We start from the raw sequence: 6,647 nt of genomic DNA on the forward strand, positions 1-6,647 counted from the left end.
AAGTTCTCGTGTTGCGTTTTTCAACTCCATCAATTCACTTATATTCCTTTCTATTTTGTCCATTCTCGTTATCATTTCATCAAATGTTTTTTCAAGGTTCTTAGTTTCTTTGCGTTTGGTTAGAACATATTCTTTAAGTTCACAGAAGTTTCTTACTACCCACCTTCTGAAGTCTGATTCTGTCATTTCATCACACTCGTTCTCCCTTCAACCTTGTTCCCTTGCTGGTGAGGAGTTGTGATCCCTTGTAGGAGGAGAGGTGTTCTGGTTTCGGGTGTTTTCATCCTTTTTGCACTGGTTTCTTCCCATCTTTAAGGATTTATCCACCTGTCGACTTTGTAGTTGCTGGCTTTCAGATTGGGTCTCAAATCTTTCAGATTGACATTCTGTTTGTTGATGGTGCTGTTATTTCTGTTTCTTGGTTTTCCTTCTGACAGTCTGGTCCCTCTGCTGTAGGTCTGCTGAGGTTCACTCCAGGCCCTGCTTGCCTTGGGTTCACCTGCAGCAGCTGCTGAACAATAAGGGTTGCTATCAGTTTTCTTCTTCTGCTTTTTTTGTCCCAGAAGGATACCCGACAAGTGTCAATCTGATCTCTCCTTTATGAGGTGTCTCTTTGGATATATAGGGGTGAGGGAGCTGCTTGAGGAGACGGTCTCTTCTTTATAGGAGCTCAATTGGTGAGCTGTGAGCTCTGTTGTTCATTCAGAGCTGTTGGGCGGGTACGTTTAATTCTGCTGCAGCAGAACTCACAAACTGCTTTTTGTTCCCAGGTGCTCTGTCCCAGGGATTTAGGGCTTTATTTATGAGTTTCTGTTATGCTGCTACCTTCTTTTTTTTTCCTTCAGACCTGCCCAGCCCAGCAAGGAGGCAGCCTAGTCACTGTCTGACTGTAGAGGCTTTACTGAGCTGCTGTGGGCTCTTCCAGCTGCTGAGTGAACTTCCTTGCAGTCCTGTTTATATGGGTGTAGTTAGAACTGCTTTGGTGATGGTGGCCCGCCTCTGTTGAGGCAGAGTCTCTCTGCTGTGGCAGGTTGCCGTGGCAATGGCGGGCTGCCTCAGCAATGGTGGGTTGCCTTGGCCACGGCGGGCTGCCTCAGCATTGGCCGACTACCTCCGTCGTGGTGGGCTGCCTCGGTAAGTGCAGACACCCCACCCCCACAGAGCTGAACCATCCCGCGTTCATCTGCACTTGCTGTGAAACTCTCAATCTAGAGTTTCTGATTGCTGTTCTTTTTTCGGGGTAGGACCAGCCGAGCCTGATCACCTGGCTCCCCGCCTCAGAGCCTTTTTAAATTTTGTGTTCCAGTGGCCTGTTGAAGAGGCCCCGGGGTCTGTTTGTTTTCCCCTGCACCCACTCACTGTGCTGGCTTAAACAGCGGCAGTGAGTTTTGTGGCGCTTATTATTATTATTATTATTTTTGCCCTGGAATCTACTGTCCTGGTTTCCTGCCGATTCCCTTTTTTAAACAGATGAATGGGCGACTTCCCATGGCTCCAATCGCCAGCCAAACGGGCACCTGGACCGGTGTATTTTGTACGGAGAACCGCTACTCCGGGGCGCCGACAAAGCAGCCGCACGGGGCAAAGCAGTGGCGCCGGCCGGCACAGCTGCACTGGCTGAAACAGCCGCGCTGGTGACCTTTGGAGCCCCTCCGCCTGGGAATTTCCTAGTCTGTGGGCAATAAAAATGCGGTGTCCACTCACCCTCTGCGCTTTCACTGGGAGCTGCAATCCAGAGCTGTTCCTAAACAGCCATTATGGATCGAGAACCTTACTAGTCATTTTCTAAACATTGACCACCATCTCTGTATGTATTTTGACTGACTCTCAGAGGATGCAGTCAGGATTTTGGTGTCCTTCACTTCACCTTTTGATGTCAGAGGGCTGAAAACTCCACCTCATATCACAGTAATGCTGCTATTTTTAAAACATGCAATCCATGAAAAGGCATTAAGAATTGTTTCTGAACAGGTTTCTCCTCTCATAAATATTTGTAACTCCTCCTACAGCTCATTAAATATGTATATTTGACCACCCCTTTCAGCATGAATTTCTGTCTTGCCTTCCCTCTCCTCCAAGTGCTTCCTGTCAGCTCTGCCTTCTCGCCAGCAGGATGACCAGCCTTCAGCCTGTAATATTTTATGAAAAATAAATCTCTTTAAAAATTTTGAACCTCATAATTCTTCAGTTGACAGCTTCTACTCCAGTCCCTATACAGGTGCTGAGATGCTAAACACAGCCATGTTCCTGTGTCTACCTGACTCCCAAGTGCAAGTCCTCATCACCCACCTGGCCTCCTTGCCTCCACTCCTTCCCCTATACCATCCATGTCCCACAGAGAGTCAGTGTCACCTTTTAAATTATACATCAGAGCATGTCATTTTCCTCCTAAAGGTCTCCAAAGGCTCACCATCCCATTTCCAGGAAATGTAAAATTTCTTGTCCTGTGTTTTACCTTTGTAAAAGGTCTTTACCCCTGTGGTCCAGCTCCTGTGTTCCCCTTTTCTCTCCTTTCTGCTATTCTCCCCTGTACCTGCTCTTTCCTGCCTGCCTGGCTAGCTGTGGCCCTGTCCTCAGAACATACCACATTCTGTGTCCTTAGCTCAGCTTGGCCTTTTCTGGCATGGGCACCACCAGGTCTGCTCCTCGTTCAGAACTTTGCCTAGATGGTGCCTCCCCTGAGAGGCCTCCATTATCCCTGTGATCTGCAGGAAGTAACCAGTCCTTTTCTATTGTAATTCTTGACATTACCATAGTATATTTTCAGGGGAGTCTACCAGACACCTTTATGTGTTACCTGGCAACGTCTAAATAAATTAGGCCCTATATACTCAGTTTGTCAGACAAAACCAGGATGGAGGGTTACATGTATTGTGGCATGTCACATCACGACAGAAAGAACAGCTCCTGTAATACAAAATTGCTAAGGCACACTGGCAGTCCATCTTAAGCTGTCCTGGTTCTATGGAGTTCCAGCATTCAGGCTAGGAACCAACCCAAGTATGCAGCCACACTTGTCTGTAATAAACTTCTCTGCACTTATGCTAAAATGATATTTTATTGATATATCCAATATGTTTTATGAAAATAGTCCCAACCTTGGGTCTAATATTACCAGCCACTTAACACTTTGTGCTAACTTTTTATGCTGTCAGCCCTGGATATTATTTGAAGAATATTTTCTACAGGAGTTATAAATTCCTTCTGTCCTCATATTGCTGCAAAAAAGTAAACACATGAACAAAATCTCTGTGCTTCACAAAAATGTAAGATCCAACCTGTGGCACCATATAGTCAACAGTGTCACCAAATAGGACATTACAGAAGAGGGGGTTGCAGGGAGCAGCTCCAAGCCATAAACAAGGGAGCATTACACTCTGTATCCACAGTGTCCCAGAATAGCTGTGTGACACAGGTGGAAGAAAAAAAGATGACTAATTTGCATGTGTGTGTTTGTGAGAGAGAGAGAAAGAGAGAGATGAAAGTTTCCCTTTGTTGTTGTCATTATATTTTAACTTATTTTTCCATAAGCATCAAGAAAACTCCACCCCTAAAGCCAAAACAAATGTTTCATAACCAAAGAGATTAGTAGGTGGCATGAAAGATAGGCTTTGCATAGAAAGTGCTCAAACTGGCAACACCTAGTGATAAAAAAAATTGAGAAAAAGCCTTTAAAGACAAATACCTCCAACTTTTCAAAATACTATGAAATCTCAAAATCAAGAAAACCACAAACATATACAAAAACAATTCAGTAGATCAAATCTGTTAAATATATTACATTGGAATTTTTAAAATGTATAAAACAAAAGAAAACCTTCTTTGGCCTTTTGTGGTTGTTGTTCTTTTCCCAGAATGGGACATGTTGGCCATCCCTGTGAAACACTCATACACTTAAATGCAGAGGCAGGAACTGTAGCATATCCCCACCAACATCAGTCAGAACTCACCTCACAAACTCCCGCAATGATATTTATATACTGTAAGTTAATAAAGATGAAGGTAGGGACCAAATGGCTCAGATCTAAGAAGGAAACTGATTTCTAAGAAGCAACCCCTTTCGAAACATAATGCACTTTCAACTCTATCATTTTTGAGTGGTAGAACTTTGCCCTGAAGGAACATCAAACACACGTTGAGGAAAACCACAGATCACTCTAAAACTGAGTGAAAGCAATGCACAACGTGTATTAACGCATTTCTAATTAAACAAAAGTAAATCTCAGAGACCATATTTGGCTTTACTAAGTCCACTCAGGAAGAGACACAGCATGTTTCTAAGGCAATGAAAGGTTCATTTCCTTATCCACAGCTGGACAGAACACTTTTGGCCCATCACACAATGGCAGCACCCTTTTATCATCACAGACTCTCAATTCAGAGCTTTGCTGATTTGTAAAAATATATTTTAGCTTGTAATTGGGCAAAGGTAACTTAACCTGGGAGTAATGCTTTTTTTTTTTTTCAAAGTAAAAAGGGTCTATATTTATATATGACAGTAAAAGATAACACCCAGCTAGCAGAAAGGACTGGGCATTGCCTTCAGCCTTCACTTACTCAGAAATAAGTCATATCTCAGCCTCAGCAAGCTCCAAGCAGTAGAATGAGACTGTTCTGGGAGGAGGCTGAGACTCACAGGCTGGGAATTTAAGAACCTTCTCACCATCCAGCTTCCTTCTTTGGTCTTGGAAGAAGGAAGCCTCCGTTTTTAAATGCTGGAGAACAGTAAATCCCTGCATCTTCCCGCTACCGTGAGACAAGCCAGAAAAGTAAGTCAAGGACAGACTTACTGTGGGGTCACCCCAAACTAGTTTCAGACCAAAAAGCCTGCCTTGCTGTGATGCCCGTTTACAATGGCTGCAACATGAAGGGGACCACAGGGTCTCTGGCTTTATTTCCACAGAGCAGGGATAGGACCCCCCAGAAGGCTAGGCAGAGTGGCCAGCTGGGAATTTCCCAGCTCTTCTGGTTCTCAGCAGACCAATGTGGTCTCTAATCAGAAAGATGAAGAGGCAGGAGAGCACTGGCCTCCGACAGCTCTCGTCTTGTCCTTTTGCACTGTGGGCCAGGGCTGCCATGAACTAGGAGACAAAAGCTACAGAGTTGCTCACTAGGTCCTGGGGGAGGCTTTCCCGGGCCTCCTGTATGCGGCGCCGGGCTCAACGGAAGGCCTCCAGCACACTGTAAATGGAACTCTGCTGGCTGAACCCTTCCACATGGTCCAACACACTCCGCATCCTTTTCCAAAGGGAACTCGATTCCATGAAGGCCCTGGGCTGCTGCAGACAGTGGAAGCGGAAGGTGACAGTGCCTGTGGTCTCTGTGCAGCGTCCAAAGCTGCTCAGGCATTCCCCCTTGAAGGATCCTGGTATCCACACATAGGAGAGGTCCTCCAGTTCCTGAGAGCCGCCAATGAAAAACCTCCTCAGCTCAGCCACCGTGCCCAGCCCCACAGGTCTCCACGTAGAGGCTGTCAGGGTGCATGAGCCTGGAGTGGCAGGCAGCACCACAGCCCCATAGCCTTCTACAAGGTACCTCTGCCAGAAGTCCAGTGAGAGGACCTCACAGTAGAGCACAGGCCACTCCGGGAGTGCATCAGTAGATTCATCCTCATGGAGGAAGAAGGCTTAAAACGTGAATGGGTAGGACAAGTAAGCCACCTTGTCCATTCCTAGGGATTTGGTGGCAGAGGTCTGTGTTACTCCTGAGAGCTGCTGGAATGCTGGGCTTGACCAGTTAGTAGCTGGCAGTCGACAAAGAAGTGAACGTAGAGATTGTCATACTCATAGCCTTGGGCTGAAACTACCTCTCCATTTATGGAGAGCCGGAGGGCACCTGAAACAGTCAGCTCAAAGTCAGTGCCTATGAGGCTGCTGAGATACTCCTTGTGCCGGCCATAAAGATCCTTGAACACTTGCCGTTCTCACACCTCCTCCTCTGGCTGTGCAAGGGGGGACATATTGTCGATCGTGTACTTCCACAGCTCCTGCTTCTCCCCCTCTGTCTCGATCCTGTAGGGTCCTTTGAGGCCCGTGAAGTCAGGCTTTACTGTAATCACACCATTGCTATCCACCTTCAGAGTACACAGGACGTGTTCGTACTTATAGCCAAGCTTTTTACAGTGCCCCGGGTCTGCCATGATGTGCATCATCTGAAGAGGGGTGTTAATGACATGGTTGTTCTTGATGAACTCCTCAGAGGACTCGCAGGTGACAAAGCGTGGCTTGAGGATGCTGCCCTCCATCCCTCGCCTGTCCTGCCAGCGCTGCATGACGTTTGCCATTTGCTCCAGCAAGAATGAAGGCACCGAAGATGGCCGTTTAGGAACAGCTCAGGATTGCAGCTCCCAGTGAAAGCACAGAGTGTGAGTGGACGCCGCGTTTTTATTGCCCACAGACTAGGAAATTCCCGGGCAGAGGTGCTCCACGGTCGCTAGCGCGGCTGTTTCGGCCAGCGTGGCTGTGCCGGCCGGCACTGCTGCTTTGCCCCACGCAGCTGCTTTGTCGGTGCCCCGGAGCCACCGTTCTCCGTACAAAATACAACGGTCCGGGGGCCCTTTTGGCTGGCGATTGGAGCCACGGGAAGTCGCCCATTCACCAGTTCAAAAAGGGGACTGAGCAGAGAACCAGGACAGTAGATTCCAGGGC

General features: G+C 47.1%; 1 pseudogene; it reads right to left on the minus strand.

The window, feature by feature from the left end:
- Nucleotides 1-4,993: 4,993 nt before the first annotated feature.
- LOC108298839 overlaps nt 4,994-6,647 on the minus strand; it is an 8,255-nt pseudogene continuing 6,601 nt past the window's right edge.

Source organism: Cebus imitator, unplaced genomic scaffold (genome assembly GCF_001604975.1).
Source record: "Cebus imitator isolate Cc_AM_T3 unplaced genomic scaffold, Cebus_imitator-1.0 Scaffold1128, whole genome shotgun sequence".
Lineage (NCBI taxonomy): Eukaryota > Metazoa > Chordata > Mammalia > Primates > Cebidae > Cebus > Cebus imitator.